General features: G+C 37.3%; 1 protein-coding gene across 1 annotated transcript in view; it reads left to right on the plus strand.

Moving 5' to 3' along the window:
- Positions 1 to 15,529: 15,529 nt before the first annotated feature.
- ATG10 (autophagy related 10) overlaps positions 15,530 to 17,105 on the plus strand; it is a 315,023-nt gene continuing 313,447 nt past the window's right edge. The window contains exon 1 of the mRNA XM_051992929.1: positions 15,530 to 15,710. The gene's annotated coding sequence lies outside the window, so the exon portion shown is untranslated. The remainder of the gene's footprint in view (positions 15,711 to 17,105) is intronic.

Here is a 17,105-nt window from a genome sequence, read left to right on the forward strand (position 1 = left end):
GTTAGGATGCACCAAGATTTTGAGAGGCTAGAACCCTGGATCAAACATAATAAGATTAAATCTAATGGAAATAAATGGTAATGGAAATTACTTGAGTTAAAAACAAATCAATTTCATAAGTACAGTGTGAGGAAGATATGACTTGATATTAGTTCTTTTGGGGGAAAATGGAGTTTGTAGTGGACTCATAGCTCAATGAAAACAAACAAACAAACAAAAATGAGATCCAATAGTCAGAAAGCAGGTATGATTTTAGGAGAGTCATAGTATACAGGAATTGGATAGTTCCTCTGTACCCTGGTCAAGCCACATTTGCAGTGAGAAAATCAAAATGGTGAAAGATGAAGAGATCATGCTATGGTCCAGTTGAAGAATGCAGGCTTTTTTGTTTGTTTGTTTGTTTTGTTTTAAATCTTGGACTAAAGGACTTAGAAGAGGGACATAATGACTTTTTCTAAGTATTTGAAAGATTGACATGCAGAAAAGAATTTTTTTTTTGGCTGATCCCAGTGGATAGAACTATGAGCAATAGGTAGAAGTCATAAATCATAATAGTGGGCCTAGAATTGGGATCATAGCAGGAAGTCCTTTGGGAATCAATAATGTCCTTAGATCAGGCACCTAAAGGTTAGCTAAATCCATCAGTTTTTTAGATTATGGACATATTGGGTTTGCCTAGAATTAATGGTTTCAGGGCACCCTAACCATATTATCTGATTATCCTGGATTATTAGAGATTAAAAAAAAAAAAGAATACTTTGGGCATTTCTCCAGGTGAAGCTATCCCCACTAGTCATGTTTCATGCAATATTTTCCTGGAGTTTGGGGACAGCCAAAGGCAACCCAGTTTGTAAAAGCCCAGATAGATTTGGTGCCTTTGTCTTTTCTAGACTTTTTCTTTTAAGAAAATATTCAAAAGATTCAGAATAAGGGATTAAGAGTATAAAACAAATCTATTGCATTCTCCTTTTGGCAAAGAGCTAGAAAATTAATGGATGCCCATCAATTGGGGAATGGCTGAATAAGTTATGGTATATGAATGTAATGGCATACTATTGTTCTATAAGAAATGATGCACAGGCTAAAAAGCCTGGAAAGATTTACACGAGCTCATTCTGGTGAAGTGAGCAGAACCAGCAAAACATTATACACAGCAACAGGAAAATTGTAAGATGATCAACTATGGTAAACTTATCTCTTCTCAGCAACTCTGTGATCCAAGGCAATTCCAAAAAACTTTCGATGGAAAATACCATCTGCCTCCAGAAAGAAAACTACAGGGATTGAATGCAGATTAAAGCATATTATTTTCACTTTTCCCTATCTTCTTTTGTTTTTTTTCCTTTCATTTTTTTTTCTTTCTTATGTTTTTCCCCTTTTGTTCTGATTCTTCTTCCCCAACATGACTCATATGGAAATGTTTAAAATAAATGTACAAATATAACCTAAAAAAAGAATTGAATAAAAAATATAAAAAGTCATTGCATTCTCTATTCTGGGGAAGTGAGTAGGTTATGACCCATCTTGAGGCAGAGTCCTCTTCTACCTTCTGAAGCATTAAAGTTCTCCTTTGACTATTCTAGAACACTTGAAGGAATTCAATAATTCTTAAGTGACTCTTGCTCTATTGTATGGAGTATAATGTTAACCCCAAACGTGCTTTAACATATTGTGAATTTTCATTTGTCAAATTCCTATAAATGTTACCTTAAATAATATTGGGTTAGAGAGATACCCCAAAGTTTTATTTTTTTTGGGGGGGAGGGAAACTATGCCAGTTTAGTTATTTCTCTCCCTAAACTAGGTATGCATGGATTTAGAATAATGCTAATAAAGAGTTTTTCTGCCTGAAGTACCAAAAATTCAGAATGCATGATCTTGGGCATATAACTTGACCTCAGACAGTTCCCAAAGAGTTACAGATGGAGGGAGGGCCATTCAATTTTATTATTGCCAGAAAATGAGAATTAAATTGAATACCACGGGCAACATGTTAAAGTGGATGAGATCTGGCAAAAAAAAAGATCTGTATTTGAATTCTGCCACTGGCCAACTGAGCACATACTGCTTATATGACTATGGACTAATTACTTAGCATTCTTAGTGCCCCCAAGCAATTCTTTAAACCTACATGTTGTAGAAAACTTAATGACATGCTTCAGAGAAGAGTGTTTTTACAGTGTGAGTTGCAACATTTATGAAACTACAGACCCTGCCTTACTCCTCAAAACAAAAAACCAAAAAATCCAACCCAAAACTCAAACAAACAAGGACTGACCTTGTGCAAATATAACCTAAAAAAAGAATTGAATAAAAAATGTAAAAAGTCATTGCATTCTTATAGTCAGTAGAGACTATTTTGTTCTTTGTTTTCATATATTCCTGGCACATAACATAAAAATTGTTAATATCAAATATAATATTACCTATCATCTTCAATTCCCTTTTAATAATTCTGATAATGTCCTTGCATTGCTACTCTTAAAATATTCACTCTCAATTAGGTTGAGTTGAGCCATATTCTAAGTTTCTACCCTTTCAGCTTTCCTTGTGAAGGAATCTAGCTTGAGTTGGATGTCTGCTCCTAATGTTCTTGTCCTGTTCACTGAGATTTATGGTGAGTTAGATGATAAGAATGAGTGGGTTTTCCTTGCGTAGTTACTGAGGTTGGCTGCCATCTCATGATTAGGTCTCAGGACCTCACTACCTGATGTGTATAAGAGCCTTTCAGGCAGGTCTCCTGCCCAGGAGGCAGGTTTGCTACTTTCTTATCTCAATTAAAGGCACTTTATTCCTCCACTTATGTGTTTGATTTATTTCAGAACTTGATATAGGCACTTAATACTTGTTGATTGACTGATTGTCAATACTTGTAGCTTAGTGGAAAGGTAAATGGAAAGAAAGACTCTTTGAGTTAAAGTGTCATGGGTAGAGTTTTTTTTTTTTTTATTAGTAAAGTTAATTTGGCAGGAAAACATTTCAGTAGCTACATAGGCCATGGAATTGGTCAAATATGGCTTAAACAGAGTTTATGTTTCAGGAAGCACAAATGTACTCTATAACATAGATTGCTGTCCTCGGATGTGACTCAGAAGGGTCAATCAAGGTAACCTAAGGCATAATCCACTAATTTTCTCTCTTTCACAAATATGGCAGTTGGAAGGACTCTGTTTACAAAGTTGAAAAGTTCCCTCTAGAAGAAACTTTTAACTTCAAAAATCTGTCTAGAGTTGGGAAGCCTCAAAAAGAGAAGATAAAAGATCTAGTTTGTTATCCTTCCTGGCAGAATCTTGGCAGGGGTATATTATTAAATGTTTAACAACAGGCTCCCCTGGGGGGAAAAAGTGCCCATGACACACTTTTAAATTTAATCTGTATTATTAATATTTTCTCTACTACTCTTTTTAAATCTAAACAGGGATCCTCAAACTTTTTAAATAGGGGGCCAGTTCACTGTCCCTCAGACTGTTGAAGGACCGGACTATAGTAAAAACAAAACCTTTGTTTTGTGGGCCTTTAAATAAAGAAACTTCATAGCCTGGGTGAGGGGAATAAATGTCCTCAGTTGCCACATCTGGCCCACGGGCCGTAGTTTGAGGACTCTGAATTCTAGACAATCAAATAAACAATAAATCAAGCCCTGATATACAGAGTTTGCTGATTTCAGGATGTAAATGCTCATGGCTAAAAAGTAGGCTTTGCTGGCTCCAGCCTAAGGTACACTGCTGCCAAATCACACAGGATTTTTTTTTTTTCCCCAAAGGAAATACCTCACTTTATTTCTTTAAATGATAGCTTTTTATTTTCAAAATATATTCAAAGATAGTTTTCAGCATTCACCTCCAAAAAGTCCTGTGCTCCAAATTTTCCTCCCTCCCTTTCTCCCACCCCCTTCTCTAGACAGTAAGCAATACTATATGCTAAACATGCAATTCCTCTGTAAATATCTCTATGCTTATTATGTTGCATAAGAAAAATCAGATCAAAAAGGAAAAAATGAGAAAGGAAAAAACCAAGCAAACAACAACGAAAAGGTAAGACTGCTATGTTGTGGTCCACTCAGTCCCCACAGCCCTCTCTTTGGATGCAGATGGCTCTCTCCATCATAAGATCATTGGAACTGATCTGAATCATCTCATTGGTGAAGAGAGCCACATCCATCACAGCTGATCATCACATAATCTTGTTCTTGCTGTGTACAATGTTATCTTGATTCTACTCACTTCATTTAGCATCAGTTCATGTAAGTCTCTCCAGGTCTCTCTGAAATAATCCCACTAATCATTTTTTACAGAACAATAATATTCCATAACATTCATATACCATAATTTATTCAGTCATTCTCCAATTGATGGGCATCCACTCAGTTTCCAGTTTCTTGCCACTAAAAAAAGGGCTGCCACAAACATTCTTGCACATGTGGGTCCCTTTCCCTTTTTCATGATCCCATAGAGGCACTGATAGCCCTTTGGGCATAGTTCCAAAGTGCTCTCCAGAATGGTTGGATCAGTTCACAATTCCACCAACAAGGTATCAGTGTCCCAGTTTTCCCACATTCCCTCCAACATTTATCATCATTTTTTCTTGTCATCTAAGCCAATCTGAGAGGTGTGTGATCTTAATGGATATTTTTAGTGAAAGCATTCATACTTCTGTAATTGACAAACTACAAATCAAGGCTTGATGAATTGTTATAGTTGATTGTCTATACCTAACAAAATGATGGAAATAAATGTTAATAATGCAAATTAAATAGAAAACTTGTGGTTCCTTTTGAGAATCAGTTCTTAAACTTTCTTGGCATTCTATGGGTCTGAAGGCATAAAATAGGAAGAGAGAATACTTGGAGTGGCTATTTGCACATCAAACACTTTGAGAAAAAGGTAAGAAGGGAGACTTGGGAAAGGAAAACGTCATAGAGCTTACCTGGAAGGCCAGAAAACTCTTTATGCAGATGGAGCTGCTATCTTGGAAAATGGTGGTATGTTTAGTTATTTTTCATTGTGTCAACATCTTACAAAACATTTTGGCTTTTCTTGGCAAAGATCTTGAAGTGCTTTGCTATTTTCTTTCCCAGCTCATTTTACAGATGAGGAAAACTGAAGTAAACAAGATTAAGTGACTTGCCCAGAGTCACACAGCAGAGCAAGGACTTGGTATGACAAGCAAAGAAAGATGCTCCATTTGGTGAGGGGGAGTCACTTCTGCTCCTCTAAGAAGGGTCTAAGATGGTTTGGCAATGGGGGCTGGTGGCTGGATGTGGGAATTATGTTACCAGTCTGGGAGTTAGCGTATTCATGAAGGTATTAGTTCCTCTCCTTCCCTTTTCTTTTTCTCTCTCCTTTTCCCTTCCTGTTTTATGAACAAAATATATTGTATTCATGACTAATCCTTCTGTGCAATTCTTTAAGTATAGCTAAGTCACAGGCCATATAACTGCTAGTGGTCAGTGGTTGTAAGATCCTAACAAAGCAACTTAATCCACTTCTATCTGGGGGAGTCTACACGGAATTGGGTGAGATGAGACACTTAAATGTGAAAGAAAGAGGAGGAATGCTTTTTGTCTTTAAATTTCGTTTGTTTACTGACCAATCAATAATCTGTATGCATTTTGGGGTACTGTGATATAGGTAGTTTTTACATTTTTGTAAGGGAGTTTTAATCTTTGTCCATGCTCCATTAATTTTTTTTTTCTGGAAAAATCTCCAACATCTTATATGTGTGGGGAAAAGAGAAGGATAAAGAAAGAATGGGGAGGAGTGTATATGGAAAGGCAACTTCAAATTTTAAATGTATTTTGTAAATATTGCAGTATATCATTCTAGAAAGCAAAGGATATTTGTGTTGCATTTGGAGAGAAATACAGAGGGGAAAAGGCACCAAACAAGCAAAAGCTGAAGGGAAATCCCAGCTTGTCTTTTTAGTGTGAGGATCTGAGAGGAAGTCGTCAGCTTGCCTCTCAGCCTGGTATTTATTCATTGAGCCTTCTCCTTAACTGAGCCCAAGGTGGCAGGGCTCCTAAAGCCTTTCCTAAGGCCTAAAAGCTTATATACAAGCCATAAATTGTAATGAAGCTCTGAACAGACTCAGAACAACTTTTCGTTTCACAATTTGAAGCTTAAACATTTATTGTACTCTAGAATAGAAATCTTGTGTAGCAAATACTGTCTGTTTTCTGTTCTTTTGCTGTCTACTTCACCATTTGCCCCAATTGCATTCTGTTTGAATACTTGAAATTAATTTTGATTTAAAAAAGATTTCTGTATATTCATTTAAATATAGTATTTATGTACTGTTTTATGCTTGCTCATTTACCTGTTTAGTTTATACATTATTTTCCTGAAAATAACTTTTTGTTATGAAGAATATAATGGAAATAATATAATATGATATAATAATATAACATCATAACAAAATATGATAATTTCTGGAAAAAGGTCTATGTGGTCTAAGGTTTTTTTCCTTTGCTGGATGTAACTGACAATCTTAATTAAATTAGGAAGTGATATAGATTGAATAAAAGAACTATAATCTATATAGATAATTACTGTTGCATTTTATCTATATGTAATTCATATGTAGTTATTTTCATTCTTCGTATTTTATAATCAAGATGTTTCCATATTGCTTCAATGGACCCATACTCTCCCAGATGGAGGTACTGCCCTCCAGTGTTGCGGATCCATAAATCAGTCACACTTTCTCATTTGATGAGACTTTTATCTCTGTTCCCACTCCCAATCCCATTGGAGGATTACCTTTCCATGGAGGAGGGGTCTTTTCCTGTGGGAGCATATCCTAAATTTTTACTAGCCAAGGGACTCACTTTTGTTTTTAATCACATTAGTCTTTGGTAATATATTTTACATTATTTCTCTGATTCAGGAAAGAGTATAGAATTAAGATTATGGAAATAGTCTCTTTTTCTTCATTGCTTCTTGTGTTTAATCTTTGAATTTAAATTTCCTAAACTATAAATGGAAAAGTTGAATTAGATGGTCTCTAAGATCTTCTCTTCTTCTAAATCCAAGTGTATGACCCTAACATTTTGGGTATTTATAATATTACTTCTTGTATAGAAAAGTAATGTAGTATAGAAGATTGAGAGCTAACTTTGAAACCAGGAAAATTTGGCTTCAGTTCTTGCTTCTGACACAAATTATCTGTCTGATCCTGCACCCTAACCTTTTACTGCTCTAGGCAATAGTCTGAGACTCTAGGTTGCAGAGCAGGAGCTGAGGAGGGACATGATAGCAACTGTTAATTCTTCTCAGTCTTTTCAGAATCTATTCCTTTAGCAATTTGAAGAGAAGCCAACCTTTTCTATCTTCTGTCTTGAAAATGGAAACCAAACTAGCCAAGACAACTCAATACTCAGAGAAGACCTGAAGCTTGTTCAGTTCTAAAAGAGACTGTTGGACCTGAGGAGTGCAAAGAAGCGCTTCCTGAGAACTGAAGCTCTCATTCCTCACCTTGAGCCAACTCTTCTCTGCCCTTCATGCAGGACAAGACATTTATATCTACCATTAAAGAGAGAGAATATCAATGGGTCTTGGGATAGGACTTACATTGATAATTGCTCATATATGAAATGATGACAGGTCTATTGCAAATATTTTACTTCATCTATTTCCAATTTTTCATTAAACAGGTCAGGATGGAAGACATTACCTTTAGTGTCTTCTGATTTTTATTGTTTCTTCTACTTTGGTATTAATTTTGACCTTTATTCTAATGTGCCCATAATCTTACTACCAGAAAGTACTGCCTTTTCCTCATGTGGACAGAAACAAGACATTCCTTTAAGCAAAGAAGTTGAGACTGGACTGAGGACCTGAGAAAAACCAGTCTGTTAACTCAATAGAATTGATAGAAACAATGCTTATTGGTTCACACATTAGAGAGAATCCTTACAAGGTGTTAAGTCACTAGAATTGATAGAAACAATGCTTAACCTTTAAGAGTTTATACCTCAGAGCTCACACCTTTAAGAGAGTTTACACATTAGAGCTCACACATTGTAGTTCACAAGTACAGGAGGTACACCAAGTTAACTTTGTAACTTTGTGAATTCACACTTCCCATAATCCCACTCTTGGAGGAGGAGTCAACCTTTGAGTTTAGCCTCTAAAAGAACATAAAAGGAGCTAAGTTAGTGAAGTGAATTCAGTTCAGAAGATTGACAAGCTAGAGACTGCAGTTGGGCAGAACGAAGGATTCGGAGGAGAACCAAGATTCAGAGGGAGCTGGAGGCAGAAGCTGGCAGACTAGCAACAAGAGCTCTTGGAACCAAAGAAAGCTTAACTGGGCTATTTTGGAAGAGACAATAAAAGATTGGATTTTAACTCCTGGCTGTATTTGAGGTGATTATTCCTCTGAACTGAAACTAAGGCTGCCTCCAGAAAACCTCCCCAAGAAACTGCTCCCAGAGGACGATCATATTATACAAAAGAGAATACTACATCAATTCTTCCAATAATTGTTTTGAGAAGGTATTTGCATTTGAGAGGTAAGAGGAAGATTGATTGAGATAATGAAGCCTACAAACCATAGTTTTCTACAAGCTAAATTGAATATGACTATTTTCCAGTCTTTGGAATTTATTGCTTGCAAACTCTATACCAAAGAATTGGCTTAGGGACCAAGACTACTGTATAATAACTATCTGTTTTATACTTCATAAAATTATAGATTTGATGTGTCCTATCATAAAGTAATAACCTTATAATCAATTGTTTCAGTCTTGTCCAACTCTTTGGAGTTTTAGACATTTGGAGTTTTCTTGGCAAAGATAGTGAAATGGTTTCCCATTTCCTTCTCCAGTTCATTTTATAGATGAGGAATTGAGGAAAACAGGGTTAAGTGACTTGCTCATCATATAACTGGTATATGAGACCAGATATGAACTCAAAAAGGTCATTCTTTCTGACCTCAGGAGTAGCACACTATCCACTGCAAGACTAAGTTGTCCCCATCATATGGTTTGAGTTACTTCAGACCAGGAGGTTTTACTTTGAAGGAGGAGAAAATGGAGACTAACCACAAGACTGATAACTAGGAACTAAACATAAGCAGACTGATAACTAGGAACTTACTGAGAAAACAAATAAGTCATAGACTAAAGAAAGAAACACAGGAGCTAAAATGATCAAAGTAAGCCTGAGGGAGAGGAAAGGAAGAGTAATTGAGCAGGTGAGAAAGTACAATTTGGATTATATACTCCTTCTTCTACTCTCATTAATGAGTGATTGAGAATGACATAGAGAAGATAAGCTTGGTTGCTGAGAACTGATGAATGAAAGTCTCTGATGCTGGGAGCTGATTGGAGGAATAAAGAATCTTGTAGTGTGGATGAGGTGATATCTAGGTTTGTCTGCTTTGTTCTTCAGGGCCATCTACTATTTGAAAGCCAACTGAAGACAGGCTGATCTGAGAGTTTATTGGATTAGAAAAGATTCCTGATGCTGGGAGCTGACTGGAAGAAAGCAGAATCTTTTATAACTTGAAGAGTAGGTTGGGTTTGTCTGCCTTAGTCAAGTACTATCTATAGCTTGAGGGAGGAGAACATCCTATATGATTGAATTGCCCTTTACTGATTTATCTGATTGGAAGAGGAGAAACTCCTCATGGTACAAAGAAAAGAGCTGCAGATTGTCAATGAAAGAAAATGCTGCTATTTTACTGAGAGAGCTTAACACTTCTAAGAAGAGGCTTTATCTAGCTAGAAAGTGCAGAAGCCCAGAACAGTTCACTTGTTGGTGGAAATGTTGTTTATTCTATTCCCCCCAAAAATCATGGACATCAAAACCTAAAGTTGAGGGTTGGGAGTTTTTCTGGGAACTTGGTTTTCCTACTCATATGTCTCATAAGTATATATAGTGTGTATATGTGTGTGTGTGTGTGTATGTATGTATGTGTGTGTATATATATATATATATGTATATACACACACATATATATACATATATGTATATGTTTGTATGTATACTAGTTATTTTTTAGCAGTCTTTTAAAATTTAAACCTCGATGTGATTAATGGTAAGAGGAATGATTATTCATAACCAATGATTTAGGGAAATCCAGTTATCTCCTTTTCTTAAAGTTCTTATTTCCAAAGCTCTCAGTCTCTGAAAGCTGAATTAACTTTCTCTTCAATCAAGTGGTCAAATTGTACCCAATCTTACAAAGAATTTATTCTAAGGTGAGGAAGCCCATTGTGCTCTCCACAGGTTTGTGTGGGGGTAAATTCTTTGAATACGTTTCCCAAGGTTGAGCAGTTTAGAAGTAAACGACATATAAATTTATTGGAATAGCTCCAGTCCCTCATTGTAATCCATTCTCTCATTAATTTTTAACTTATCAGAGTTGATGTCACTCTCTCAAGTACTTCCTTTTCCAAGGGCATATAAGCTATGAGCCCACTATCATGATTGTCTTTGGAATTAAAGAATGCCACTGAACTACACAGAAATTATGCTTTTCAAACTTTTAAAATGTCACAGTGGATCTTATGTCTTTAATTAATATCCAGTCCAGCAAGGATTTATTAAGCATCTATTAGGTATAAAATACCAGGCTTTATACAAATGAAACAAAAGCAATCCCCATCCCCAGAAGGAATTTACATTCCACTTAGAGAAAAGAATACACATAAATTGTTAAGTGTATTTATGGTGATTTGAGGAAGGAAGGCACAAACAATCAAGAATATCAGGAAAGGTTTCTTATAGAAAGTGGCAAATGGGCTGAACCTTGAAAGAAGATAGGGATTGATTCTAAAAGGCAGAATTAAAGAGATTTCCTTCAAGACATAAAGTCTGGCCTATGCCAAGAACAAAGTAAGTGATTTCAGGAAGTAAGTTATTGTCAGGAGCAGAGGGTACATGAAAGGAAGGGGAGAGAGTGGGTCAGGAAAAGAGAGAATAAACATTTATATATAATGCCCACTATGTACCAGGCACTATGCTAAATGAGTTGCAAATCTGTCACATTTGATAACTTCAAGGAAAAGCAAAATACATTAAAACGGTTGGCAAGACTGCAAGATTGTTCAGGCTTTCCTTTAAATGCTGTTAGGATTTGCATTTAATTCCAGAGGTAATAGGGATCCCTTGAAGCTTTTTGAGCAGAATAGTGATGTGGGCAGACTTGTCTTTTATGTCAGACTTATGTTTTATTAAAGATTGTTTTGGCAGTTATGTGGAGGACAGAGAGATAGAATGCCAGATGTTTACTTAGACTATTGCAATAATCCAGGTAAGAGAAAGTGATGAAGAGTGATGCTAAAAGTGTGGCAGTTTGAGTGGGATGAAGGGACAATATCTAAAAGATATTATTCTTCTTGATTGCCAAACCAATAGTTTTTTGCTCTTTCTTGGTATGTGATTTTTAAAGCCTATAACATATAGTGAATTTTATTTTTGCTCTTTCACAAACAGATCTAACAATGACTTTCATAAAGATATGGACATCATGTATGCATACTATATTGGTGCCCAGAATTGTGTCCATCTGTTCATATTGAGATATGTTCTGATTAATTTAGACAACTTCCTTTTCTAACTAGTTCTGTTTGTCACTATATATTGCTTTTCAGTTCATGCTTCTTACCAACCTGTAGTCTTTGGGTCTTCCACATTCAAGCTAGAACATCCTATCTGTCACCCAAAGGCCAAACTTCTGGCTTAGCTGATGTAATGTTTGGACTAGAACACTGATTAAGGAAAGATGATTAGGACACAGTTCCCTTATCAATCCCAAATAAATAGTGTTGCAACTCCTCACAGTTTTACTTGATATAAGTCAGACAAAGATGGGTTGGGTTCTTACCCTGCAAACAGGGAAAGAATGTTGATAGGAAAGATAGAGTAAAAGAGGAGTAAATAGGAAAGGAGGGAGAGAAGACAAAAAGAATGGAAGTTTAGAAAAGATAACAGAACCTGTATTTAGTTACCAGCTATTTTAAAGTGTCTAGTCTAATAAAATTACTTACTAAACATGATTTTGAATTTTTTCTTTTGGTAAATGATATCAATGATTATAATTAAAATAATGTTATCCTGGTGATGGACCTTAGAAGTAGCCCCAGTTATTTGTTCAGAATGAGGCAAAAGTAGTGGTCAGATTTTGTTAGATTAATTTTATAGTATTTTTGATATGTTTTTGCAACCTATTAAATACTTTTCCTTAATTGTTGTGTATGTTCTGGTGGTTTTGGCAGCCTAGCTTTGCCATTACAATAGCATATACTGTAATCATCCCTTTTCAGTTCCAAGCTTAATAGCTTTGCAATGAATTATTGGACATTCAATAGCCCTTGCTATCAGAGTATGTAGAAATGATGGGTAAACATTAGTTGTACAATACTTGCAATTATTACTTTAGAGTTTCTAAGTTTAAACTATACCTACCGTAATCTTAATTTCTTTTTTTTTGAGCACTAATAACTATTTTTTGCTCAGAAGTGAGGTTTGACCTTCTTTTGTGCTACACATTGCTTTTAGTTTCTTCTCTTTTAATGGGTGAATTATTGAGCATTAAAATACCTCCAGATACCTCTAATGATAGATTTCTTTAATGGTAGCCTAGCGGGAGAATAAAAGAACATTGAACTGGGAGTCAGCAGACCTAGGTGGTGGTTCTGGCTACAGCATTAACTAGCTGTGTGATCTTCTTTGAGCCATATTTAACCTATGGGTGTCTGAATTTCTTGGAGAGTGAATATATAAATTGACTTTAACCCACAAGGTTGTAGGTAGAAGGGTGGGACTCTGTTGATTATTTTAGCTCTTAAAAGTGATTACCTTTGTTGGGAAAGAATGCTTTTGATTGAACAAAGAGAATTGAGTGAACTGGGCCTATTCACCTTCTTGAATTAATCAAAGTCACTTAGTGAGAGGCTAGGCCATAGCTCTAGGAATCTGTATAAAAGGAAGAAGCTATCCTAGAACCAGTTGAGAAGCAAAGAAAGGACTGAGTTATGACAAGAAAAGAGATATTAAAGAAAGTCACTGGCTGTGTAAAAATGTATAGCCCAACGACCAACAGGATGATTTCAGAGAAGTCTGGAGAGACTTAAGTGAACTGATGCTAAGTGAAATGAGCAGAACCAGGAGATCATTGTACATGGCAATAACAAGACTATACGATGATCAGTTCTGATGGATATGGCTCTCTTCAACAATGAGATGATTCAAACCAGTTCCACTAGTTCAGTGATAAAGAGAGCCATCTACACATAGAAAACCGTGGGAACAGAATAGAGAAATACAAATTAAATCAACCTTGAGATATTATTTTACAGCTATCAGATTGGCTAAAATAATTGAAGGGGAAAGCAACAATGGTGAAAAGAATATGGGAAAAAATGGGACCCTAATTCATTGTTGGTTGTGATTGTGAACTGACCCAACCATTTTGGAGCACAATTTGGAATTATGCTCAAAAAGTTATAAAACTATGTATACCCTTTCATCCAGCAATACCATTATTAGGATTGTTTCCTAAGATGATTAGGGATAAAGGAAATGAATTATGTTTTAAAATATTTATAGCATTTCTCTTTGTAGTGACAAAGAACAGAAAATGGCAGGAATGTCCATCTATTGGGGAATGGCTGAACAAATTGTAGTATACGATTGTGATAGAACACTCCTGAGCTATAAGAAATGATGAGTTCAATGATCTTAGAAAAACATGGATAGATTTGCATGAAACGATGGAATGAAATCAGTAGAACCAAGAAAATGTTGTATTCAGTAACAACAATATTTTTCTAAGGCAATTAAATAATTTTGACTATTATAAATGCCCAAATTAACTACACAGGACCTATGGAAAAAGATGGTATCTGCAGTCAGAGAAAGAACAGATAAATAGAAGTATGCATTGAACGATTTTATAAAAGCATACGCATACACACATATTTGTGTCTAATAGTAGCCATTTCTGGGGTGGAGTGGGAAAGGAAAAAGAAAATTACATGATAACTTTATTATATATTTAAAAGGAATATGCAAGTTGTATTTTCATAATAGATGAGCAGTTTCTTATTTAAAAAAAAAAAAGAAAATAGAAAAGGTCATTTCTTTCCCCAACTTTACTTTGGATAATTGTTTATTTTAACACATTATAATATACTATTTCATTACCCAAATGTTTTCCAGTAAACTGAATTTTGTTTTAACTACAAAAGGTCCAGGGTTAACTAGGCATAGATTGAAACAAAAAATTAGGCAGAAAGCCCAACTTCTGTCTAAATATTAGGAATTTTATTAATTGGGGGTTCAAGGAGACTATGACTGAACTCAAAAACTTTTCATCTAAAATAAACCCCCTAAAGTTGAGAAAGGTCCACTTGGCCTTAGGAAAACATTGTCCTTCAGGCTCAAAATTGGCTAATTTTGGTAACAGGGCATTGCATGAGAATCCCCTAAAATTTTATATGTAAAAGTATTTTGAAATTATCTTTGCAATGGAAAAACTAATCATGGGAAGTACACATTTTTAAGTAGTGTTTCTAAAATTGGCAGGTAAGCAACTATCATTCACGTAACGCTATTCTGCTGTTTTAAAGCAGGTTATCCTTCCTCCATTTATTTTCTACATCCACCCGATTCTTTTCATATTAATAAGAGTCTGATGTCTTGCCAGCAGCAGATTGCAGTTTTCCTGATGTCTGCTGTCTCATCCTCCAGTGTTTTTTAGTCATCTTCCTACCACCAGTTCATTCTTCCTACGTTTCTCTTTTGTTCTCTAACCTTCACTTTTTTCCTCTTTTTTTCGCAGTTTCTAATTCCAGAGTTTCAGATCCTGCTGGATTTTTTCTGAGGGTGCCAATATAAGGCCCTGTTGTCAACTCCCAACTCTTAACTCTTTCCCCCTCTAGGTTTTCTCCATCCTTTCCCCTAATCTTCACATACTACCGCAGACCTTGTTACTGATCGAGAGGGGTTTGTTGGCGTGTGACTTTCTGGGGGAGATGCTTAGCAGGACCAGTGCCAGTCCTTTGTAGCGGGTGGATCGTGCGTTATCCATCACTGTCCTTTTGTCCCTCCGCCCTTTTATTTTCAAGAATTGTAAAGTTGTGGTTCTGGAGGCAAGGTCTGTGTGTGCATAATTTGAACAATAACTCAACCACGAAAGTTGGCGACTGCCTTTCCTACCCCCAGACTGGAGCTGCGTAGGTTTTGCTCTCCACTCTAAACCTGTTGGCCCAATGGCGATCTTTGCTCCACTCGTTGTTTGTTCTTTTTTTTTTCCAAATTGCACTGGAGGATGGGGGTAGGCTTGGGTAAAGAGGGGTGGAGAACTAGGGAACCTATTTGGCTCTGGAGGAGGATGACGTCACCAGCGAAGAGGGAGGTCGCCCCGCCCCTCTTCCGCACTGAAAACGTACGTCAGCCTCCTTCGCATCCGCCCGCCCACGCTGACGGGCCGCAGTGGCGGCGTGGGGGGAAGGGAGAGGAGGAGGAGCCTCTGGAAGCCGCCGGCGATCGTAAAGGGAGAGGCAGAAAGGGTGGGGCTCAGTCACGGCTCCTCCTCCTTCTCCCTCTGTGTCGGCGACCGGCGTTCTCTTTTAGGGGAAGCCTCTGCACCAGGGGCTTGGTAGGGGCGGTAGCCTAGCCACCAGTTCCCCGGCAAGCCCCGCGCCGCCCCGCTTCCGTGCCCTGTCCGTCTTGGCGACGGAGCGAGGGGCAAAGCGGAGCGGAGTGAGTATCCATCCGTTCGGCAGTCAGTCCGTCCGGCAGTCCCCACAAGCGACCGGGAGCTCCGGAAGGAAGGAGGGAGGGAAGGCAAAACTAGGGAGGAGGAAGAGCTGCGCGACCCGGCCCTGCCTGGCCTCTGTAGCCTCCTTGTTGTCTCCCGAGACCGAGCCTGGGCTGGAGGGAGGAGAAGGGGGAGGGGTGAGGTTGCTCCGCTCTCTCTCTCCTCCCCGGTCCTCGCGGCTACCGCGGCTGCCGCCCTTGGCAGCGATCCTTCCGAGCCTGCTCACGTCCAGGCACTGTCCGAAGTGCTGGGCATTCGGAGGAAACGCTGTGGCAGCCCTTGCCCTCGGGGAGCTTTCCCTCTTTTCTGGGAAGACCAGTTGTGCACTTACAAGATTTTATGGGGTAGAACGGAGTAGGCGAGGGAGCAAGGACCCTAGGAGGTGGGAGGAATCCGGCAGGCCTTCTGTGGGGCTGAGTAGTTGACTCTTGTACTTAAGTCAGGTATTTTCCAGTAGTGGGTTTTGTTTGTTTGCTTTTTACATTTTAAAGGTTAGGTGAAGACTTGGAACTGAAAGTTTTGCTGCTTTGAACTGTCCTCTAATTGTTAATTTGGAGCTGACGTTTTTCTTTTACCTCGAATAATACATTTAAACAATAGATCTCAAATTACTTGATAGTCTGCATCTAGGTACCACTTAAGTCCACTGAAATGTAACCATGAAGTGTAAGTTACATGAAACAATACATGACAAAATGGGAAAGGATAATCTGACATATATCAAGTAGCTGAAACTTAAAGTTTCTCAGTAATATAACGTGCCTATTCATGACTTAAAATCTGATAAGGGCAAGGTATTGCCAGAAATTTTTGTTGAAAGGCTACAGTTTGAGAGATGAAAGTTCTAAGTTTATGCACCCTTTTCTTGTATGGAGACAGGAACCCGAGTATACAGATTAAATAAGCATTGTAGAGATCAACACTATGTAGTACTATGTTGAGTTTGGTATCCTTAAGCACTAAAGTGAGACAATACTGAAGTATTACTGTTTTCAATAGTAAAATTTATGGCATAAAATAAATACATATTAAGAATTTAGAAACGCTTTCCTGAGGTCATCTAGTTATTTTACAATTGAAACAACTCCAGAGAGATTAAGTGATTTAACAGAATCACAGAATTTAAGAGTTAGAAAAGGATCTTAGAGATTATTTAGGCCAACCCATGTATGACAAATGGCCTTTGTTTTTTAGACCACTTTTGGTCAATCCACAGAACTCCTTCAAGGCAGCCCATTCCATTTTTGCATGACTTAATTATTAGGAAACTTTTCCTAAAATAAGCCTAAACAATTTTGTTGCAACTTTACCTATATTTCTCTTTGTTTTAGTATCCT

This window comes from Antechinus flavipes, chromosome 1 (genome assembly GCF_016432865.1).
Source record: "Antechinus flavipes isolate AdamAnt ecotype Samford, QLD, Australia chromosome 1, AdamAnt_v2, whole genome shotgun sequence".
Classification (NCBI taxonomy): Eukaryota; Metazoa; Chordata; class Mammalia; order Dasyuromorphia; family Dasyuridae; genus Antechinus; species Antechinus flavipes.